Source organism: Oxyura jamaicensis, chromosome 4 (assembly GCF_011077185.1).
Source record: "Oxyura jamaicensis isolate SHBP4307 breed ruddy duck chromosome 4, BPBGC_Ojam_1.0, whole genome shotgun sequence".
NCBI classification, from domain to species: Eukaryota; Metazoa; Chordata; class Aves; order Anseriformes; family Anatidae; genus Oxyura; species Oxyura jamaicensis.
Window position 1 is genome coordinate 60,664,694 of NC_048896.1, and position 10,149 is coordinate 60,674,842.

Consider the following 10,149-nt stretch of genomic DNA (forward strand, 5'->3'; position numbering starts at 1 on the left):
ATCCAATTTGGTTCGAATTCTGCTGAAAACCCAACAAATTAACAAGCCCTATATTCAAGGAGATCAGACGCTCCTTGTAGCATCTGGACTGAGCATACTCAGTATTTTTCAGTAGTTTCTTTGCTTTAGGATTTGTGGTTTCTCCTAAATCTTTAAGCATCCAAAACAGCCTACCCAGGAAAAGATCCCTACAGATGACAGCAGGAATGGGCCTGCTGCTGAATAGCTGGGCCCATTCAGTCCCAATTACACTGTAATCACTGATAGTATAGCTGTTGCTTCTCTCGCAGGTTAAAGTCAAATACACAAATCACATTATGGATTAAGTACCATATATGTAGCAAATAGCTATGTACATCAGAACTTCATCAACTTTTTCTTTCTATTGACGAGCTTTAACAAAGCATCACTTTATGCAAAATTCAACCCCACAGAATGTTTTAAGTTACCTTCTCTTCTCCTATACATTTCGCACTTGCATATAATGCAGTTAAAATAGCACCAGTAGTACAGATTACATCTGAACGGTCATGAGCCCAAGCCTGTGTTGGGAGTACACGACGTGAGTGCTTTGTAAGAATTGAATAGTGGTATACTGCCAAGAGTCTATGTTATTCCTCCACAGGAAACTCTACTGAAAATAACAATCTCTCAGTACAATCTGGTCCCATTCTGAGAACAAATATAAGCTTTTAAGCGGTGCTAGTGATAATAGAAATAAATAGTAGTAGCAGAATGCTGTAGGATGTTTCAGCTCTGTCAAGAATGGTTTTGCAAAGTTCACTGAAATGTATCAGGAGAAATTGAATGGCCCCTTAATTTCTACAGCAGAACTTCTGGATTCTCCCAAAGTAGTATCTTTGCAGAACTACAGCTCTACAAACTCTTAACTAAGATCTGCATAATAGGAATTATTGCTAAATTGGGGGGCGGGAGGAGAAGGGGTGTTACATAAGCCAGATATGCTGTTTATTGATGATTAACACTGTTATACCAGCACGATTGTTATAAATGCAGTTATACCAGAACAACAACACCTTACAACCCACAGTACATGCTGTGCATTACAGAAGTGCATCTGTATTCATATAACTGCATCAACCTTACAATATATTTTTCTACTTCAACTTACTCTCTGAAGTGGAAGTACAGGTATGCTCTTACCTTGAGCTTGCCAAGGACAATCCCTTCAGTTTATCCCACATCACCATTCATTCTTGCCAGGTCTGCTATAAATTCCCAGCTCCATTTTTTTCCATGAACTAGATAGTTTGGAGAAAAAAAAAAAAAAAAATCAGAGGCAGTGCCAGTTTTCATAATCCCTGCTATTCTTCAGTTAAATCTGTTATACGGGCTGGTCCACTACACACACCCCAAAATTGCTGTGCTAACCCAGTAAACACTGAAGTGCAGGTGCAAAAATGAGTAGCCAAGGTTGTTTAAACTATGTTAGACAGTACTGTCATTGAATGCTGAATTGCAGTCAGTTACAGTCTATGGCCAAAAACAGTCAATACTGCAGTGACAAAAGTAAATTTATAAATTCTAATGGTACTAAATGACAATTAACAGAATTCCAACAGAACCTTGAACAACCTCAGACAATTTTATATCAGTTAGTAACACCTGTATACACCCACTAATGAGCTTGGCCCTTACACTTCAGAAATCTCAAAAATCATCTGGTTCATAGTACAATATTCTTGTTTACTATCTTCACTTCCAGTAAATATCATCCAGCCAATTAATCTTCAACATGAAATGCCAGAGATACATAATATGACATAATATGATACATAAATATGCAGCTGCATATTTAAAAGAAACATAGAGGGATGCACAAAATCAAATCTTTTCTCTTTCACAATATGGGCCTGAACCTAACCCTGTAATTTCAAGAATTATGTTACTAATTATCATTACGACTCAATTTTCCCCTTCTCATTATTTACATTTATATATGAGTACACTTGGAATTTCTATATAAATCACATTCTAAACCATTTCTGTATTAAGGTGTAAAATATAGTTTGAATTTGTGACTCTACCTTTCTTTCCCTCTGAGGAAAAAAATGTCAGTCTATTTACAGCTAATCAGATATAGGCAAGCTCAGACTTGAAAAAGATCTGTCTAAGGACTTTGTAGGGTTTACAGCATATTATGGTGGTAGGCTATCATCCTGTGAGATAGTAAATACCTTGACAAAATAATTTTGTCCTGGGAGAGTTCACATCAGATGAGATATTGTCTGTTTACACTAGTCTACCTTTATGCTGGATCAGGAATAATATATCCTACCCAGCTGACAGAAAGCTGGCATAAAATCTGCATAAACACTGTAACATATGCTCTGGCTGATTTGATAAAAATGTAGTCATGTACACACGCCAATACAGATCAAATTTTTACTGCCAGGAAATCCGGCATGCACAGATTTGGTATTACTTAATGCAGAAATGCAGCCTTATAGTGCTTCATTTTCTCTGTGTATTAATTAGTTTTTAATTACCTTATTATGAGCATGAATAAATAGTACAAATTTGTTTGAAAACCCCTGTCAAATACTGGTGTGGAGAAAGCATACTGTAATGTAATGGTCTTCAAATAGGGTCAAACATGATCTCCACACAGCATGAACGCTTCTTTCGTAATACTGACATACATGATTTTGGACCTTCATGGTCTAAATAGAGATGATTTTACTTAAGGCAAAAAAGGCTGTAACACCCTTTAGCAAAAAAGATCTGACAATATAACTGGACAACTCAGATACACTCATGTGCAATGTGGACATTCTTGTGTTATTTTCACCTCTTTGCAGTCACTAACAGCACTGAAACAGGAAAAAAAAAAGCAAGCTACTCTGAATTTCAATTGGAGATGGACCTGTGCAAGCTTTATGTTGTGCCTGAACTCTCATGCACACCTCACACTGTCTGCATAACTCAATCCCTTTTCAACCCAAATTACTAGAGTACATGGTTCCTGTTAACACTGGAGGAAAAGTTTAGACTCTAAAAATACTTCTGCAAAACTGCATTGAACAAACATGTTAACAGGAAGTTCCCAAATCCCTACTTACGTTAAAGACAAGTTATCTCTTTCTTACTCTCTAGAGTCTGTTTTGGTTTAATGCTCCCCCCAGTCCCCACCCCGAGCTTCCAACTCTAACAAAATGACTTTAAAATCATAATACGGTATTGATTCTTTGGAAGATGTATTTCCAGTTTAGTTTCAGCCTAGTCCTGGTCATTATTCAAAATTAAAAGAAGGTAAGAGGGCAAAGAGGAAAAATATGGATGCAAGCACACTAAGCCTGCTTTTCCAGTGTCTTGTGTTTTATTCAGTCATAGACGCCTCTGCTAGGTGAGTGTAAAACACAGGTCAAAGGCTGCTATTTTGATTTGTCAGTATTATATACTCACTTTCAAAAAGTTTCAGTAATGAAAGCCTTGCAAGGTATTCTATCTTACATGTTGCTATGGTGTCTAAAAATTTTCCAGGAATGTATTGAGGCAAGTTGTGTATTTAGCAGGCGAGTGAGCTTTAAAGACCTCAGACCCTTCCCGCTCGACCTCCCTCTCCCTGGTAGTGCTGCCTGGCTCAGTAGACATGATCCCCCTCATACTGCCCAGTAACAACCAGCAGCTTTTAGTGTGTGCTCATCTGTGAGAAAGGGACACTGCACTATATTTCACTAAAATGTTCTAGCCTAACTGCCATTTCCTTATGACTAAGTGGACAACCAACATCTAAATAAATAAACAGCTTCATTAATATTAGAAACACATAAAAAGAAATATTTAAAAGCAATGGCGTCAAACCTTCTGGCAGCTAACAAAAGACATTTTTCAAACACGTGCAGCTTTGCATGCCTAGTGCAAATGAAAACTGAAGTGAAATCTGTGAAAATGAAGTCTATAAATGCTCTGTCACGATTTTAATGTGTTCATGCTATACTACACATGCTATTGCTCAGGGACCTCCTCATTAGTCTTTACAGAATCTCTATCTGCATATGAACTTTTGATTCTGGAAACTATTCATCACCCTCCTCATGTCAGGTTCTTATTCCTCGTTCCCATAGTACCTGCAGTAAGTTTTAGAATGTGGTGTTCCTCTTGCATCTCCACAGCGATGTCAGTGGGAATGAAACACTTGTTTGCTGACTGTAGCAACGGCCTTGCTCAGTCTCCAAAATGGCTCCTCCATATGCAGAGTACCTGCAAAATGAGGGAAGGGGAATTAATTAATTATAAATTCATTCACAATGCAAATGAAAATCGTTGCCTAGCTTGTTTGTGATAAAGGCCCCAATTTACAAATTTTAACACAATAGCTACGCTGTCTTTCTGAGCAATGAGATGGTATCTTACTCCAGTAGATAATTTTTTTCAGCCAATGGAGAGAAAATTTTGTAGGTCCTGGTGATAACACTGCATATCAGTGAATGGAAGTTTTCATAACAGAAATGACCCTGAAAATTCACATTATTAACTAAACAAATCAACCAAAATTCTGACTGCATAATAAATTTTAAGTATTGTTTATTAGGAGAAGGGCAACTGCTCCTGGTGAGCTGCTGATATAATTGCTGTTACCTGATAACCATAATCTGTCTGTATTGTGCACCCTCCTCCCCTTTCCTCAATCAAAAGAGAATAAGAGGGCAGAAACTGGAAAACATGGACTTTGCCACAGAGGACTTCAGCAATTTACTCCTCACTATGAATGCTTGCCCAAGAAGAAGAGCTGCATGTGTGCCCAGTTTCCACCAACAAACAAACAAACAAGACCTACCAGGACAGACTGACTTTTGGTGACTTTTAATCCTGAAACATTTTGTCCAATGAAGAGGTCCTATTACAGGTAGTCTAAATTATGACCACACTTCAGTTTCCTATTGAGTGTAAATGATGCAGCTCTACAGATTATGACAACACACTACAGAAAAGGCATCTAATGTCATGAAATAACTGAAAGTTCTGTGTCCATATAACCATGCTTTGAGTCATTAAGTCACTACTATGACACATTTACACTTCATTATATATTTACCATGTTCCTCCTCAATAATGATGTGGACTTTCAGATGGAAGAGGGCAACAAACTCCTGCATAAGCTGCTTAAATGGTTTTTGCCCTTGACAGATGCTGATCTCTCCAGGAAAACCAAGACTGTAACTAACAGATATGGAAAATAAAAAAATGTATGCTGGCTTGAAACTCTGGTTCCTCCACTTTCATCCTGAAGAAACACCCATAAATTCATTGCTGAAATTTCCTAGGGCAACTAGTGGACTAATTTCTGAAATGATTGTTCAGGCTCACTGGAAAACTGAGGCACTGTAATTGCCCCAAGAGCCCCTCCATATAGCAGGCCTCCTATTAGAAAAAGGTGGTAATGGAAGACAGAGCATTCACAGCTCTGATCCCGGTCAGGTGCCCAGAGGAAGTATGCAACACACTGGCACTGGCAGACCTCTGAATGATAAGATCTGCCTGTTAATGTAGTTATTTGCTTTTACTTTAGCCTTTTAACATGGTTTTCTAAATGCTGCAGTGAGCCAGCTGCCTTGAAACTGAATCGTAACTATGCGTATTTACTCCACTGTGGTCAAAACTAGGGCATGTAGTCTACTTCTTACCATTACCTATCAAATGCAGCTGTGCTTCCCTGGTCAGCTACTGAACATCTGCAGTGATTCCTTGGCTGGACAAAGGTGGGGTTCATTAGCTGCCTGCCTGGACCACAGCCTGGAATAGTCCATAAATAAATTAGCGATTAAAGACTCAATAGAAAATAAAGTGTCCCAAAAACTTAACGGACCAGAGATGGAGACACAGGTAAGCAGGACAAAGAGATAAAAGAGAATGGAGACCAGAAGGAATGCCCACAGTGGCCTACTGCTGTTTGTGATCTTGAACTCACAGCTAGCAGCACTGTGCACCGACACTAATGCTTACAGGCAGCACAGCAGCTGAGGTAGGTACCTGCACACAACCTAGCAGATGACAGTGGTGAACCAAGGAAATTACCACAGGAATCTTTAATGTGACACCATACCGTGCTACAGAACAAAATGTAAATACAAATACAGGAGTATCTTTTGCAAAGATACTCCCAAGACAGAGTTAAAATGCAAAAATTAACTGAAATTGGGCTAAATCACTCAGAATTAAAACTAAATGAAAAGTATCCATGTTAGTGGTTTCCCATGAGGGAAACCAACTACAAACAAAACCAAAACAAACAAACAAAACAACAACAAAAAAGCTCTTTAAACCCAAGTCACAGTTACCAGTATTATTAAGTTTGTGAAGCCAGTGGCAATGCTCTCATAGACTTCACAGGATTTAAACTCCATGACTGTACAGATAAACATAACCTGGTTACCTAAGTGCTCAGTTTGCCAGTGTTCTAGTAAAATACACAAGGCACAATTCTGCCCAGTGTGCTAAAGGTCACACCTGCATGGGTGAGAACTGACCTGGAGAAGGGAATGCCTATAATTATTTGCAGTTGCACTACGCAGTTCAACTGATTTTCTAACTTTACACATATACTGCTTCATTATCTATTTCATCATCTAAGCAGGAGGCACTGCAGCTCTGAGAAGAGCTGCAAGGTACTGGAAAAACGTCTACTTCCCAACCCTCCAGACAGGTCTTGTCCCCAGTCTCCTTGCTATGCTCTTCTGTCTGCGTAACAGGCCTTTTTTGTCCTGAGCTCCTTTATGGAGACCTCCTGAAGAGGAGGTCCTCTGCATTTCTTATGCAGCATCCCCATCTTCTGTAGCTATATCCCACAATACTGTGAGGTTATACAATAGGCCTGAGCATTTAGTACTTCTCCTATATCATCAATAGACAAATACGAAAACGTAGTTACTCTGTGTAGGCGTATGCCCCATTTATATTGAAAATCTATCTTCTTGCTCCCATATGGCGATGCGCAAAGGCCTACCTGTGTACTTGCACTGCTGTTTCACTTCAGCCGAATTATTCAATTCTGAAGTTACCATTAAAAACACAACAACATGCATACAGTTGGAAATATCCCTAATTAGTTGTCCTGTTAAAAACCTGCATTTACAAAGGCACTGGCATACATTTTTTGAAAATGTCTTTCTCATATCTGTAACTTACTTGACCAGATCTTGAACAATATATGCCAGAGCCACTGTGAGACCAAGAGCTGCGAGTCAGAGTTACTTCAGAGACTCGTCTTTGAAGGAAAGCAGCTCTCAGCTCCTCAGCTGAGCTGAACTCTGGGTTCAGCAAATCCACCTCAGGCCCTGTGGCAAGGCACGGCCAGTGCTACACCAGTGCTCACACCCTTTTGCCAGCCGTGGTCTGAGAGACTTCTCTGTGAGGTACATAATTATGCAGAGTAAGTTCATAACAAATGAACAAAATCAAACTGTTTTGTTCGATTAACTTAATCTATTTCTGCGATATCACGACCAAGCACTTCAGGTATCACACCATTTACAAAGACTAAGACGTAACAGTAGCCTTTTGGAAATAAAAAACTGTATGTGTCGATACGAATTTCACTATAAGGCTGTTTGTATTGTACTTTCAAATTTCTGAAAGCAGTCTCTGAATAACTTTTACAGGTTCAGTATCACTTCATTAAGAGCCCCTGTTACACAATATTAAAAAAATATAGATAGGTTTACATGTAGCACTTACAATAAATATGAAATAAAGGAATGTAAACAGATAGATCACAACAGTAAGCATTTCCATACTGCATCAGCTTAAAACAAAATCATCAGTGCATCCCATACATTAACCTAGGTTTAAAAATATCCAAAATCAATAGAGCTGATTGATTGTTGTATTATTCCAAATTTACTGAGACATCTGCATATTCCTTCATACACAGTTCACCTCCTAACCTGTCTTGCATGTAGCTTGCTTACGGTGGTAAGACATACTTCTTCAGCTTCAAAATCAATAAAATAAACTTTAGCAATGATACCCGCTTGTATCAGAGTTCAGTTTCTGTTTGTAAAATTCTGGTCTCATTGTGCTTTTTACTGAGTTCAGTCTTCTTTCCAGAGAATGTAATAAGCAGTGTTTGAAAAGAAAAGCTGATGAACACAGCTCTGAGTTGAGGCATTCACCTCCTAGGGGAAAAGGCAGAAGTCCTGCCTGCTTCCCTCTAAAAAAATATTATGGAATTATTATTGCATTATTATTATATGCACATATATATGTGCAGCAAACAAAGTAGGTAGTAAATGATTTATTTGCCAGATTCTTCAAGGGAAGTAGTGAAAGTGAGGACAAAGATACAACAGTAAATCATAGTATATTTAACGCGTTGTAACACAGAAGGCCCTATTTTGAAGAAGCAAATGTATACTAATGAAGGAAAAAAAAAAATCAAAGCCTAGCAACTGTGTGCAGGTAACTTTAAAAGACACTACTGTTCTACTCTTGTTGCTAAAACAAGTCATGTCAAATATGGCAGAGAACCTGCTATGGAAATAATAGCTATTACATTCTGTTATTATAGAATTACTATTATTATAGAATCTTCTACAATTAGAGAAGAACTAGAGATAATTTAGAGATAACTCCAAGAACTAGAGGATAAACAGGTAATAATAGATGAGGTGGCACATTAATACAGTGTAAATTATTCCTTTTCTAGGTATTCCTCAAAATTTGTTAGGAAAAAAAAATCACTCAGGAACAACAAAAGCTACTGAGCAATAACATATGCAATTATAAACTTGGTAATCTTTCATGTACATCTTTCCAGGGCTCACTAAGCTCTTTTTGAGGTTTATAGAATGTCATTTTTACACTTCACAGCAAGAGGCTTTTTGTCTTGGCAAACCAAACACAGGCAAAAAATAAAGGAAGACAGGAAGATGTTTACCTGTCATACTTGTGTTAGATCCTGAGTGCCTCTGTCTTGTAACAGTGCTGTTTTGGCACTGAAGGTGCCTGCAGGTGAGCTGGGACCTCCAATTCCTTGGCACTTAATATCTGGACTTGTGTGAGGTCTATCACTGACAGCAGGGCAACTGGCTAGTGCATCTGCACTTCAGCACCTACACGTTTTCAGTGTTTTCTTTCTGCTGAATGTTCTAATCCAAGTACACTCAGCACACTTAGTATTTGTACTGCGTTACTTCTAATGTATTTGGTTATTTCCTAGCGTTTAAATCGCTTCAAGGAAACTTCTTTTAAACTTGGACATTCACTTCCTTAGAGAGGGTCCCTGGAATGCCTCTTGGTTTCCAGCTCTCACGTGGGGATTAGCAACAGCCACCATTTTGCTGCACCAGCTCCAAGGCTCACAGGAGTTGACGTATGCTAGTCAGGCCCTGCTAACAACACAATCTCTTAAGTGGGAAGCCTAAAAAACATAAGGGTGAGACACCTCTGGCCTGCACACTGACTTCTGAAGGATTTTTTTCCAGAACAGCAGAACACCACAGTGGTGCAGTGGAAAACCACGTGCTGTCAAAGAGATGCATGCCAGTCAGTATGACTGTGGAGACAGTAATTCAGTAAGAAGGTGGTTAAAAGTACTTCATATTTGTTACCATTTGCTTTTGTTTTGTAAACCCATCTTTAAAATGCAGATGAAATTAGAGCATAGTAAAATGTTGTGGAAGTTCTAATTTAAAATCATGAAGGAAGGAAAACTGTAGTTAAAAGTACAACCTGATCTTTTGCTGACCTGCACCATGGCTGTGCCCAGACAATCCCAACATTTTTACACTTCTTTGATTAAAAAAAAAAAAAAAAAAGCAGAACTGTTATTAATCTCAATCAAGCTGTGACTTGTTGAGATAAAATGACTTTCTTATTAGAGTTTAATTATACATATATTAACTATAGCCTACTTGGGTTAGGAGGAAGAATAGTAGTACTTTAATTGCAGGTTTTTAACCGGTGAGAACTTCATCCTGTTTCCTTGCAGAGGTAGTTATTACTGAACTGGCTCAGAGGGCAGAAGATTAAACACCTACTCACAGAAGGTGTTGGAGATGGAGAGCTTTATGTAAATGCTTAGCATGATTAGGGTTATTTTCTGCTGGGTTGAGATTCTTGCATTGTTTACCTGTCTGTGAAAAGATTCGAGTTTTCCAGCATTTGTGACCGAGTTATTAAAGTACA

General features: G+C 38.5%; 1 long non-coding RNA gene across 1 annotated transcript; it reads right to left on the minus strand.

Moving 5' to 3' along the window:
- Positions 1–1,119: 1,119 nt before the first annotated feature.
- Positions 1,120–4,720, minus strand: LOC118165689. The gene is made up of 3 exons (XR_004750178.1): positions 4,603–4,720; positions 4,092–4,224; positions 1,120–1,262 (listed from the first exon to the last, which is right to left on the minus strand). It is a non-coding gene; the product is annotated as an uncharacterized LOC118165689 (long non-coding RNA).
- Positions 4,721–10,149: the final 5,429 nt, after the last annotated feature.